The sequence below is a fragment of the Haliotis rubra genome, unplaced genomic scaffold, assembly GCF_003918875.1.
Source record: "Haliotis rubra isolate DU_JTF1 unplaced genomic scaffold, ASM391887v1 Scf684, whole genome shotgun sequence".
Taxonomy (NCBI): domain Eukaryota; kingdom Metazoa; phylum Mollusca; class Gastropoda; order Lepetellida; family Haliotidae; genus Haliotis; species Haliotis rubra.
In genome coordinates, this window is record NW_025767395.1 from 115946 (window position 1) to 131196 (window position 15251).

Here is a 15251-nt window from a genome sequence, read left to right on the forward strand (position 1 = left end):
ACAGCGGGTCACTTCCCGTTGGATTTTAACAATTATACCTAGAACTATACCTACGAGTTCTTAACGTTCAACAGTCAGTAAGTAGCAGTAGACAGAGAGAGAGAGAGAAGGGCTGTCAGAACGACGAAAATTGGACATGAGCTCCACAGTTTGTGGGGTGGGTGAGGGTAGCTTTATGGTTATAGCGTTCGCTCACGCCGAAGACCCAGTTTCGATTCCTCACATGTGTGGAGCCCATTTCTGCTTTATCTCCACCGTAATATTGCTGGAATATTGCTATAAGTGGCGTAAAATCACAATCACTCACTCACTTACTTACAAAGTTACAGATGTTGGCCAGGCAGATTCGAAATCGGCTACAGAGATTGAGCCTGCATGCCCCATGTGTTATCCCACGATTCACGGACCGTCTGTAACATTACTGTAACATGTGCTTGCTGTAACATGTCGTTGCTGGCAAATATCGTCGCTTTAACTTATGGTCGCGTAGCCGGTGTGACTGTTGTTGAGTACTGCTACTCGGTTTGATTGGTTGGTGATCAGAATCGGGTGGTCAGACTCGCTAACTTGGTTGACACATGTTATCGTATCCCAGTTGCGTAGATCGATGTTCATGCTGTTGATCACTGGATCGTCTGGTGCAGACTTGATTATTTACAGACCGCTGCCATATAGCTAGGATATTGCTGAGTGCGGCGTTAAACAACAAACCAACCCAGTCAGAGAGCCTGACCACCCTATCCTGTTAGACAGGCAGACACCAATGTGGGCCTAGTGGCCTATAATACAGTTTACAATTCATTTGATTATCAGTGGTCAATATCGGTATAAAGGTTGATCTAAGTTTGAAGATATGGTGAGGCAATAAAGCGGTCATATGGAATACTCGGCGGTTTTTAAGACTTAAAAATAGTAGGAACAGTTACATTTTGTAGTTGTTCATTATAAGCATTTTGTAGCTGTGAGAAGTATTCTCGTATATGCTGATTTTTCTGACACATGATAAATACATGGTTTTGATTTGTAATGTCCTGGTATATCACTGTTATTCCTATATTCGTTGACTTTGAAATTATTGTGGGATATTCGAAATTTACCAAATGCCTGGATCAAATGATGATATTTTAATTTTGGTCTGTTTTATTCTAGATTACCGTTGCGAATGATGATGGAGGAACTTGGAGTTTCTGATTTCTCTCTCTGTTTGAAGATGTACATAAAGACTCTCACATCACCGACGCCTTAGTTTACCCGAACATTCGAGAAACCGCTCTACGATTATATGGATATAACTTTTGAAGTCCAATTGGTTTTACCCACGTCATCGAATGTCTCAAGCATATTGTAACACTGTCGTAGGTAACGATGTTCATTCATTGGCAGCAACTTGAACCAGAACTTAATCACTTTTATTTGGGTAAGTACATGGGGTGCCGCCCTAGTTCACCGAGGATGGCTTTGTTTGATGAAAACATCTCAGTTATTAGAAATCATTTGAAGAACATCGTATGGATCCTCTCTAGTGGTAGTAGTAGTAGTAGTAGTAGTAGTAGTAGTAGTAGTAGTAGTAGTAGTAGTAGAAGTAGTAGTAAGTGAGTGAGTTTAGTTTTACGCCGCTTTTAGCAATATTCCAGCAATATCACGGCGGGGGACACCGGAAATGGGTTTCACACACTGTACCCATGTGGGGAATCGAACCTGGGTCTTCGGCGTGACGAGCGAACGCTTTAACCACTAGCCTACCCCACCGCCCCTCATTAGTAGTAGTAGTAGATCGTAGTACAGTATAGGACTTGGATGCATCCTTGCCTCACTCCCGGGAAGTACCAAACGTCTTTGGTTTGTCTACTTTAACACATGCCTTTACAGATGCATACATATTGTTTAGTAAAATGATCAATTTTCCATGGCATCCATGTTTAAACACTATGTAAAGCAATCTGTCCCTGTCACCCAAAATCGAACGCTTTTTAAGTAAAATCGATCCTTTGTCTTACACAAGTACTTGGAACATAAGGCTTGTAATGTGAGTGAGTGAGTGAGTTTAATTTTCCGCCGCACTCAGCAATATTCCAAAGGTGGACATATGCGGTCAGACGATGAAAGTACAGTTTTAGTTGTTCTCTGGCCACAAATGCCGCCCCATACTATGACACCTTTTCCATGGAACGGATGAAGCTCTTGAGCGCAGTTTGCAGTTGCAGTCGTTGCTCTTTTCTACGTCGAAAACATCGAACTCTGCCGTCGTTTCTGAACAGGCTGGTCCTACATTCATCTGTAAAGAACACTCACTCCCAGTCACGTCGCTGCCACCGACGTACAGTTGCAGTCGGCGTTGACGGGGTAGAAGGTCAAAGCCATTCTACCGAAGGGGCGGTAGGCTCGTACACCAGCCATACCAAGTCGCCGACAGACTGTTCGTCTGCTGATGGCGTGTCCTAGTGTTGTCGCCATCGTCGACTTCACCGTGACGAATCTGTTCCGAGGGTGCCTCCGTTCTTAGGTCGGTGTCGTCACTCTTGGTCTTCCCGATCTTGGGCCATCTTTGGTCTGGCCTGTTTGCTGGTAGCGGTTTATCGATTTGCTGATGGTGGCTTGGCTGCAGTTGAAGGTTCTTGCCAGCTGACGTTGTGAAGTCCCCATATTCGGGTAAGGTCATCAGGTTGACACAACATATCCATAACACAGTGGTATAATCATTTTATGGGTATATTTAACACAGATGATGACTTAGTTAACGATGAAAATATAGTTTCAGACGAAATTAGCGAAGACTTTGATGACAAGCAGTTAAAGATTTGAAAAGTAACAAATCTGCAGGTATTGACAATCTTTTGATCTGTTAATACCGTACTTGGTAATACTATTCAATGCCATATTTGATTCTGCATACTACCCCGATGCATGGCCAACGGGAACGATTGTTCCCTTGCACAAAGGGGGGTAGTCATTCTCCTAATAATTTCCGAGGAATTATATTTTAAAGCATATTTAGTAAAATATATGTATCTATTTTGAATAGACGTCTTATATTTTGGACTAATGCCTAATGGAACCACAGGCCGGATTTTCGTGAGGGATACTCCACCACTGACAATATAGTTATCTTACAATCCGTGATTCAGCGGTATTTATCAAATAAAAGAGGAAAGTTTATGCTCTAATTGTAGATTTTTCAAAAAGGAAACGCAAAGAAATCATGAAGATACATAGTAAAAAGAAATTCTCTATCATATGTTTACAAAATATACTTATTTCTATATACCATGAAAATATAATGAAAACTGAATCGTATTTAAGATTGTGTTATGGCTCCTTTCAAGTCAAATGCAAGAGGAGTTGCCATCCTTTTAAACAATAATTTCGAATTTGAAATACACAAGATGTCTAAGGATGAACATGGAAACTACATCATTTTAGACATAACCGTTGACGGTATTAGATTTACCCTTACGAATTTATATGGACCGAATTTGGACACTCCTACTTTTTTACATAGACTTATTCAATAAGATTGTAACTATTGGTAATGCTTCAATTGCAATCTGTGGAGATTGGAACTTTGTTTTAGATTCTTCGACTGACCTAGAAAATTGTAAGAATATTAACAACCCTAAGGCTCGTCAAATCGTTTGAGATAATTTAGAAAACATGAACTTACTAGACGCATGGAGAGAGATAAACACTGATACGAGAAAATATACATGTTGGAAAAGAAACCCTCGCCAACAAGCTAGGTTAGGTTTCTTCTTGGTCACTGAAGACCTGTTTAACATAAGTACTAATACTTCCATTATACCAGGCTATAAGAGTGATCATTCAGCTGTAACACTATCTCTATCAACACAAAATAGCAAGGAAAAGGGACGTGGGTATTGGAAGTTCAACACATCATTATTACGGCTTGAGGAATATATGGCATTAGTAACTGACTTACTCAATGATACTAAGCATGAAAGCGCAGATCCTAAGTATACAGATGAAGAAGTAAACGACACAGATGATTCAGACTTACTCTTAACCATCAATGATACACTATTTTGGGAAACACCCTTAATGAAAGTCAGAGTGAAATCTATTTCATATTCGTCATATCTAAAAAAGACTAATAAAGTAAAATACAAAGAATTTGAAGAGAACATATTTCGTTTAGAGGATGAAATAAGAAATCCTTTCCAAAATGTTGATGAAACACCTCTCTCAAATCTTTCAAAAATAAAATCTAACTTGAAAAAATATAAGAAGAAGAAATGAAAGGAATATAAATTCGTAAAAGAATCCAATGGTACGGTGAATGGGAGAAACCTACTAATTACTTTTGCAATCTGGAAAATAGAAACTACACTAACAAACTTATTAATTCTCTTATTACTGACAGTTGTCATGAAAGAACAGACGGAGAAACAATAATAAATGAACAGAAGATGTTTTACGAAAATTTGTATAAATCAACAAATGTAATCGATGATGACAGTAAAGCTATCTTCCAAATTATTGACACTCCTTCCTTAAACAAAGACCAGTAAGACGAATTAGAACGTGAAATAAGTCTCGAGGAACTATCACTTGCTGTTAAATCGATGAAAAACAATAAAAGCCCTGGCCCAGATGGTTTCCCTATAGAATTCTTTAAGTTTTTTTGCAAAGACCTTAAAATATGGGTTCAGCGGTATGTTAAGGACACTTTTAACCGGAACTCTTTGACAATGACTATGAATAGAGGAGTGATTACATGTATCCCTAAACCAGGCAAAGATAAAATATTCCTAAAAACATTGGCGCCCTATCTCCCTCCTTAACGTATTGTATAAGATTATAAGTACTTGTAATACTAACAGGATTAAGAAGACAGTTGATTATCTCATTAACGAAAACCAAACGGGTTTCATCCCAGGAAGATGCATAACAGAAAATATCCGACTCCTCTACGACATCATGTTCGAAACTAAAATACGAAACAATAAAGGTATATTTTATCCTGATTGATTTTGACAAAGCCTTTGACACCGTCTCCAAGAAATTTATTACGATGGTACTGGATAAGTTCGGGTTTGGATGTAACATACAGAAATGGGTAAATACATTAATATCAAATGCTTCTTCATGTATTGTTCAGAATGGACATTTGTCAACATATTTCAAAAACGAAAGGGGTTGTAGGCAGGGTGATCCCGTCTCCCCATACTTATTCTTACTCCTTGCCGAAATACTAGGGATTATGATAAGAAACAAGGAAAACATAAAGGGAATTGTGCTAAACGAAATTGAGCATATTATTGGCCAGTATGCAGATGATACTGAAATATTCTTGGATGGTTCGGAAGCATCTGTCAATGAAGCTATGAAAACACTTGTAACATTTTACGATATGTCTGGTCTAAAAATAAATATGGATAAAACCAAACCTGTTTGGCTTGGAGCAATGGCTGGCAGTGAGACAACTTTATCCCGTGATTTTAATCTAGATTGGTATAGTGACAATTTTGACGTTCTGGGAATAAAATGCAGACTAACAAAACCTCTGGGTGATCAATACTAAAAAGAGACTTGAAAATATTGACAGAATTCTTTTGAGCTGGAAGAAACGAAATTTAACCCTGATTGGAAAAATAACTGTTATATAAACTTTGGCTTTATCTACCCCGTTTCATGTCCTCTCTTCACTTCCAAATCCACCAGATGAGTTTATAACAAACTTGAATAAGCTATTTTTTAACTTCATATGGAATGATAAGAGGGACAAGATAAAACGAATCAATTTAATGCGAAAGTACGAGGAGGGTGGTCTCAGGATGGTTGATGTTAAAACTTTTATTGATTCATTAAAAATTTCTTGTTTAAAGAGATATGTTTTCAAATCAAACTGCTATAGACTAGCCGGTTTTCCAATAGAAGACACCCTTCGGTTAGGAGCGAATATTAACAAAAAATACAAAATTACAAATCCGTACTGGAAAAATTCACTTGATGCCTAGCATAGATATATAAAGGGGTATGTAGTGAATCATATCAACATAAATGAAATTCTCATGCAACCTTGTAGATTTTTCAAAAACTTTTGATCCAGTTAAAAGGTCGAAATCATGGACGGTTTTGAGAAGGAGAGGGCTTTCTCCAAAAATGTTAAACGGAGTACAAGCTATATACAATCGAGAACTTTCACGTGTTACGTCTAGGGGGTACGAAAGGGTTGTCTCCTTTATTCTCAACTCATTACACCAGTTCATTTCTAAAAGTGACCGCTTCCAGTGATTATCACCTCTACATATATATTCAATGTAAGATAAGTTTTATATAACCTGATTCTCTGCGGCAGCCCATTTCGTTACTAGACATAACCAACACTATAACGAACATATTTATTATTCTATCATTTATATGTTATTTTGTCCCAGTATTATTCTTATGTTGTCAGATTATTCCAATTATGTATCCAGCCATTGGAACAATGTACTGGAGCGGCGTTTATATAGTTGAGTTGAGTTGAGTTGGGCTTTATGTCACATCGGCATTGTTCCAGCCATATAGTGACGAGATGTTAAACGGAGTACTACACCTTTTAAGTATAGTACAAATTCCCCGTGTGTATGCTGCAACTCTGATGTTAAAGTGGGTGAAATAGAAAGAAATATATATGTGCACATGACCATTAATTAAACGCTGCCTGAATCCAAGAGCAGTTGAAAAATATTGGTCTAAACGAACGATCATGCCCTAGCATATTGGCATGCGCATGTAAAGCACGTTCTATGAATTTCTTAAATGCAGTATGTGGACTTCAGCTTTGTGAACAGATTTAAAAGACGACTGAAATAAAAACAATACTTTCGTTACAAATCAAGATAAAGCCTTTCAGAAGTTACTGCCATGCATGATACAGGGATTTCATGTCGCAACATGAACGCTAACTTGAATATTAACCACACAGTTATTAGTGACTTGTGAGAAAGCACGTGGTCTCTGGTGCATCCGTAACCAACGTGTTATTCCGGGACAAGCCGAATAGCGACTCGCTCCCTAAACTAACAACTAGTCTCTGAAATGAACATATTTTACAGATAAAACAGTTCATAACAACAACAACAACAACAACAAAATTATAATGAAAAGGATCCCTGAGACTTTCTTCATTTTCAGAAGCTATGAATTTCTATGAAAATCTAGACTTACCACATAATCTAGACTTATATTTGTTCCAGGGTCTGTGTGACAGACTACAGGCGACCCACTGGAAGGATTTCATATATTGGCGATGGCGGTGGGGTAGCCTAGTGGTTAAAGCGTTCGCTCGTCACGCCGAAGACCCGGGTTCGATTCCCCACATGGGTACAGTGTGAAGCCCATTTCCGGGGCCCCCCCGCCGTAATATTGCTAAAAGCGGCGTAAAACTAAGCTCACACACTCACTCATATATTGGCACCGCCGCCATATAGCTGGAATATTGATGAATGCGGCGTAAAAATCAACTCACTTACTCATACATATATTGGCATCAGAACTACTTCAAACAAGAACGATAACTCTATTCCTGTTTGATTCCAATTGCACTCAATATCACCGGAGTTGTCTTACATTGTACTGCTGTTTTGTTTCTTTATTTCTTTTAAAGAATTGAACCTCTTTGATACAAACAACTAAGAGAAAGTGAGATAAATTTTGTTTGTTAACTCATATTCTGACGTAATTATTACTAGCTATTCACCTTATATCTCCAAATGTACTTGTTTAGGTTGGATTTAAAAATGGGATTTGTATTCTTGAAAATGCAAATACAATAATGTTTTTTTCAGCTACATTAAATCCCAAACAGATACTGAAAACGAGTTTGCTGCCATATCCCTGGTGGAATGTTAAATGAATATACTAAAAGAAAAATACGAAGGACCCCAGAAACTCATATCTCCAGTGAAATGGAATTTAAGCTGAGTGTTTCATTTTAGAGTTTATTGGTTAGTTAAAGTACTTTGTTTTGAAACTCGTAGCTGTTACCTAAAAAACTCGGAAAGCGTACGTAAAATCCAAATAGCAAGCCCGCAAGATCGTCCGAGAATACATCCAGTTGGGAACATCAAGAGCACTGTTAATGGCCCTATCCGCATTAAAAAGTTCAGTTTAAGCAACTCAAACATGTTAGCTATGTTCTTCGTAATGTTAAAATGACAATATATACTCCAAGGCAAAAGTTATTGTGATATAGATAATAATGTCTATTTATATTGCGCTGGGTTCCATCCACAGAGGTGCATGCTCAAGGCGCTACAATAGTCACAGATGAGAAGTTCACGGGAGGAGATAGTTCATGGGGATAGAACTTTCTAAAGAGAAAGGTTTTTAGGTTGGTTTTGAATGTCTCAAGGGTGGGGGATTCTTTAATGTTCTGAGGTAGTGGGTTCCATAACTGAGGTGCTGCTACTTGAAACGATCTGTTGCCGTAGGATTTTAGTCTTGAGTTTGGTACTGCAAGTAGGCATTGGTTTTCAGATCTTAGACGTCGTGAAGGCTGGTATGGTGAGATCAGTTCTGATAGAAAACTCGGTGCTGTACCATTCAAACAGTGGTAGGCAAAACACAAGATCTTGAAGTGGATCCGGGCTTCTATTGGTAGCCAGTGTAGGGACATCAATACCGGTGTTATGTGGCATCTTTTTGGTGCACGACTCACAATACGAGCTGCCCTATTTTGTACCTTCTGGAGTTTGTTCAGCAGATCCTGACTCAAACCATACAACAGACTGTTGCTGTAGTCAATGCGGGACATCACAAGTTGTTGGACTAGTGTTTTTGTTACGTCCTTGGTAATAAGATGGCGGATATTACCAATACTTCTTAGATGGAAGTAGCAGGTCTGGCACACTTGATTAACTTGGGCTTCCATTGACAAGGGAGAATCAAAGATGACACCCAGGTTCTTTGCTTTGTCGGCGAATGGTATGAAAGAGATAGATATGTGAATTAACAACTGATCATTTTATGATGAGACTTTTTTTTATATTGCAAGAAAATAATTCCACAATAAGATTGCAAATGACACATTTTGAACTTTTCTGGTGGACACATGCCAATGACATCACAGGGAGAGAACGGTCAAAATGAAATTCACACAATCAATAACGTGTATGTCCGGGGGAGTCCTGCGAAGCCGACATTTGTACCAAAGATTCAATTCCCCACTGCCATTGTTACGCTAATCCTTTTTAAACTGGCATGGGTAAAATGTTGCGCGAGACCGACTTGCTAAAAGGGACTGAAACCGATATATTACCCCGATTGTTGGCCTGGCAGTACCTCCCCGCATGTCAACCAGGGATGTCATGTCGCAACATGAACGCTAACTTGAATATTAACCACACAGTTATTAGTCGACTTGTGAGAAAGCAGTGGTCACTAGTGCATTCGTAACCAACGTGTTATTCCGGGACAAGCCGAATAGCGACTCGCGCCCTAAACTAACAACTAGTCTCTGAAATGAACATATTTTACAGATAAAACAGTTCATAACAACAACAACAACAACAAAATAAATAAAAAATTATAATGAAAAGGATCCCTGAGACTTTCTTCATTTTCAGAAGCTATGAATTTCTATGGAAATCTAGACTCGCCACATAATCTAGACTGCATGGGATATATTTGATGCACGCTTGATACCTGCGTCTCATAGAACCAATCAAACGTCGCAAGAAGTATTGTGGGATGGCACTTCATATCTGTGGAAGTACCTGGCGGAGTTCCTGAAGCGTGACTGGGGATTTGGCCAACGTCACAAACGGTCGGCCCCAGGAAACAGTTCCTAAAATAACGCTCACCACGTCGCCGGTAAACTCGGGTTCGGCCATCATCGCGGTGCAAGAGGAATCTGGACTCGTCAGTCAAGAGAACATGTCTCAACTCACATGCTCTCCACCGCAGATGTTTACTGTACCACTGCAGTCGTAGACGTTTGTCGTCTGGCAGGACGTCTAGCACGTATCCCGTGTACAGCCAGACGCCGGCGACTGGTCCTTGGCTATATCCTGTTGACACCAGGAACTGTTCGGGCTGTCAGTGTGGCTGGTTGGAATCTTTGGCGCAGATGGGTGGTTCGAATCCAACGATCGTTCCTTGGAGTGGTTACAGGTGGACGGCCACTTCGGGAACGGCCTGCAACGATGGCGTTTTGTGGTTCCACAAGCGGCATATCGTATTCCTGTGCACGCTAAACTGCTGTGCAACGTTGCGCTGGGGTGTTCCCGGTCTCAAGCATTCCAATGGTTCGCCATCTTTCATTTTCAGTTAGGCGTGGCATAGTGAAAAGCAAGCAGATTCTTCCAAATTTGTGTTTTTCGGACCCGTTGACGTGTAAACATTGATTTGGGTGACGATGATTCGAAGTTTAGAGCCATACTTTTTAAAGGGCGCGTTTTATGCCTTTTGCCCACGGACTTGTTGAACGCACGAAAACCGCATACAAAACAAAAACTACCGAAAGGGCCCTGTTTAGGTTATGGATTATAAAAAAGTATTATAAAGAATATTAAAATGCGTTATAAAAGCTTTCTCATATATATTAACAAATGTGTTGATCACACTAACTTTTGCCTTTGAGTATGTATTTTCCTGATTTTCTAAACAATCACATTATGACATAACTGATTTAAGCACACGGGATTATATTTATCAAAGTACATCAATTCATACACACATATTCTGATTGGTTTGTCTCACATAACATTCATAGAGAGGGGGACAAGACCTCTTGAAGGTTGTGGAAGGGGGCGAGTGGTGATGAATGCCACTGATGAAGTAAAATATCGTTCAATAGATGGAAGACCAAGGAAGACCATGTCCAAATTCGTCCGGCAAGACATAGTCCCATCACCAATGCAGAAGAACTTCAACTCATGTACTAATTCATTGGTGAAGATAGAGAGTAGATATGAGCTAAGGACACAACCCTGTCGTACCCCCTAGACGTAACACGTGAAAGTTCTCGATTGTATATAGCTTGTACTCCGTTTAACATTTTTGGAGAAAGCCCTCTCCTTCTCAAAACCGTCCATGATTTCGACCTTTTAACTGGATCAAAAGGTTTTGAAAAATCTACAAGGTTGCATGAGAATTTCATTTATGTTGATATGATTCACTACATACCCCTTTATATATCTATGCTAGGCATCAAGTGAATTTTTCCAGTACGGATTTGTAATTTTGTATTTTTTGTTAATATTCGCTCCTAACCGAAGGGTGTCTTCTATTGGAAAACCGGCTAGTCTATAGCAGTTTGATTTGAAAACATATCTCTTTAAACAAGAAATTTTTAATGAATCAATAAAAGTTTTAACATCAACCATCCTGAGACCACCCTCCTCGTACTTTCGCATTAAATTGATTCGTTTTATCTTGTCCCTCTTATCATTCCATATGAAGTTAAAAAATAGCTTATTCAAGTTTGTTATAAACTCATCTGGTGGATTTGGAAGTGAAGAGAGGATATGAACCAGAGTAGATAAGCCAAAGTTTATATAACAGTTATTTTTCCAATCAGGGTTAAATTTCGTTTCTTCCAGCTCAAAAGAACTCTGTTAATATTTTCAAGTCTCTTTTTAGTATTGATCACCCAGAGGTTTTGTTAGTCTGCATTTAGTTTTATTCCCAGAACGTCAAAATTGTCACTATACCAATCTAGATTAAAATCACGGGATAAAGTTGTCTCACTGCCAGCCATTGCTCCAAGCCAAACAGGTTTGGTGTTATCCATATTTATTTTTAGACCAACATATCGTAAAATGTTACAAGTGTTTTCATAGCTTCATTGAGAGATGCTTCCGAACCATCCAAGAATATTTCAGTATCATCCGCATACTGGCCAATAATATGCTCAATTTCGTTTAGCACAATTCCCTTTATGTTTTCCTTGATTCTTATCATAATCCCTAGTATTTCGGCAAGGAGTAAGAATAAGTATGGGGAGACGGGATCACCCTGCCTACAACCCCTTTCGTTTTTGAAATATGTTGACAAATGTCCATTCTGAACAATACATGAAGAAGCATTTGATATTAATGTATTTACCCATTTCTGTATGTAACATCCAAACCCGAACTTATCCAGTACCATCGTAATAAATTTCTTGGTGACGGTGTCAAAGGCTTTGTCAAAATCAATCAGGATAAAATATACCTTTATTGTTTCGTATTTTAGTTTCGAACATGATGTCGTAGAGGAGTCGGATATTTCCTGTTATGCATCTTCCTGGGATGAAACCCGTTTGGTTTTCGTTAATGAGATAATCAACTGTCTTCTTAATCCTGTTAGTAATACAAGTACTTATAATCTTATACAATACATTAAGGAGGGAGATAGGGCGCCACTTTTTTTAGGAATATTTTATCTTTGCCTGGTTTAGGGATACATGTAATCACTCCTCTATTCATAGTCATTGTCAAAGAGTTCCGGTTAAAAGTGTCCTTAACATACCGCTGAACCCATATTTTAAGGTCTTTGCAAAAAAACCTTAAAGAATTCTATAGGGAAACCATCTGGGCCAGGGCTTTTATTGTTTTTCATCGATTTAACAGCAAGTGATAATTCCTCGAGACTTATTTCACGTTCTAATTCGTCTTACTGGTCTTTGTTTAGGAAGGAGTGTCAATAATTTGGAAGATAGCTTTACTGTCATCATCGATTACATTTGTTGATTTATACAAATTTTCGTAAAACATCTTCTGTTCATTTATTATTGTTTCTCCGTCTGTTCTTTCATGACCACTGTCAGTAATAAGAGAATTAATAAGTTTGTTAGTGTAGTTTCTATTTTCCAGATTGCAAAAGTAATTAGTAGGTTTCTCCCATTCACCGTACCATTGGATTCTTTTACGAATTTATATTCCTTTCATTTCTTCTTCTTATATTTTTTCAAGTTAGATTTTATTTTTGAAAGATTTGAGAGAGGTGTTTCATCAACATTTTGGAAAGGATTTCTTATTTCATCCTCGAACGAAATATGTTCTCTTTCAATTCTTAGTCTTTTTTAGATATGACGAATATGAAATAGATTTCACTCTGACTTTCATTAAGGGTGTTTCCCAAAATAGTGTATCATTGATGGTTAAGAGTAAGTCTGAATCATCTGTGTCGTTTACTTCTTCATCTGTATACTTAGGATCTGCGTATTCATGCTTAGTATCATTGAGTAAGTCAGTTACTAATGCCATATATTCCTCATGCCGTAATAATGATGTGTTGAACTTCCAATACCCACGTCCCCTTTCCTTGCTATTTTGTGTTGATAGAGATAGTGTTACAGCTGAATGATCACTCTTATAGCCTGGTATAATGGAGGTATTAGTACTTATGTTAAACAGGTCTTCAGTGACCAAGAAGAAATCTAACCTAGCTTGTTGGTGAGGGTTTCTTTTCAACATGTATATTTTCTCGTATCAGTGTTTACCTCTCTCCATGAGTCTAGTAAGTTCATGTTTTCTTAATTATCTAAAACGATTTGACGAGCCTTAGGGTTGTTAATATTCTTATAATTTTCTAGGTCAATCGAAGAATCTAAATCAAAGTTCCAATCTTCACAGATTGCAATTGAATCATTACCCATAGTTACAATCTTATTGAATAAGTCTTTTTTCTATGCATATTCATGATTTCTTTGCGTTTCCTTTTTGAAAAATCTACAATTAGAGCATAAACTTTCCCTCTTTTCTTTGATAAATACCGCTGAATCACGGATTGTAAGATAACTATATTGTCAATGGTGGAGTATCCCTCACGAAAATCCGGCCTGTGATTCCATTAGGCATTAGTCCAAAATGTAAGACGTCTATTCAAAATAGATACATATATTTTACTAAATATGCTTAAAAATATAATTCCTCGGAAATTATTAGGAGAATGACTATGCCCCTTTGTGCAAGGGAACAATCGTTCCCGCTGGCCATGCATCGGGGTAGTATGCAGAATCAAATATGGCATTGAATAGTATTACCAAATACGGTATTAACAAATCAAAAGATTGTCAATACCTGCAGATTTGTTACTTTTCAAATCTTTAACTGCTTGTCATCAAAGTCTTCGCTAATTTCGTCTGAAACTATATTTTCATCGTTAACTAAGTCATCATCTGTGTTAAATATACCCATAAAATGATTATACCACTGTGTTATGGATATGTTGTGTCAACCTGATGACCTTACCCGAATATGGGGACTTCACAACGCCAGCTGGCAGGCCACCATCAGCAAATCGATAAACCGCTACCAGCAAGCAGGCCAGACCAAAGATGGCCCAAGATCGGGAAGCCCAAGAGTGACGACACCGACCGAAGACCGGTGGCAGATCCACGGTGGCGACAGCACTAGGACACGCCATCAGCAGACGAACAGTCTGTCGACGACTTGGTATGGCTGGTATACGAGCCTACCGCCCCTTCGGTAGAATGGCTTTAACCTTCTACCCCGTCAACGCCGACTGCAACTGTACGTCGGTGGCAGCGTGACTGGGAGTGAGTGTTCTTTACAGATGAATGTAGGACCAGCCTGTTCAGAAACGACGGCAGAGTTCGATGTTTTCGACGTAGAGGAGAGCAACGACTGCAACTGCAAACTGCGCTCAAGAGCTTCATCCGTTCAAAGGAAAAGGTGTCATAGTATGGGGCGGCATTTGTGGCCAGAGAACAACTAAAACTGTACTTTCATCGTCTGACCGCATATGTCCACCTTTGGAATATTGCTGAGTGCGGCGGAAAATTAAACTCACTCACTCACTCACATTACAAGCCTTATGTTCCAAGTACTTGTGTAAGACAAAGGATCGATTTTACTTAAAAAGCGTTCGATTTTGTGGACAGGGACAAATTGCTTTACATAGTGTTTAAACATGGATGCCATGGAAAATTGATCATTTTACTAAACAATATGTATGCATCTGTAAAGGCATGTGTTAAAGTAGACAATCAAAGACGTTTGGTACTTCCCGGGAGTGAGGCAAGGATGCATCCAAGTCCTATACTGTACTACGATCTACTACTACTAATGGGGGGCGGTGGGGTAGGCTAGTGGTTAAAGCGTTCGCTCGTCACGCCGAAGATCCGGGTTCGATTCCCCACATGGGTACAGTGTGTGAAACCCATTTCCGGTGTCCCCCGCCGTGATATTGCTGGAATATTGCTAAAAGCGGCGTAAAACTAAACTCACTCACTTACTACTACTACTACTACTACTACTACTACTACTACTACTACTACTACTACTACTACTACTACTACT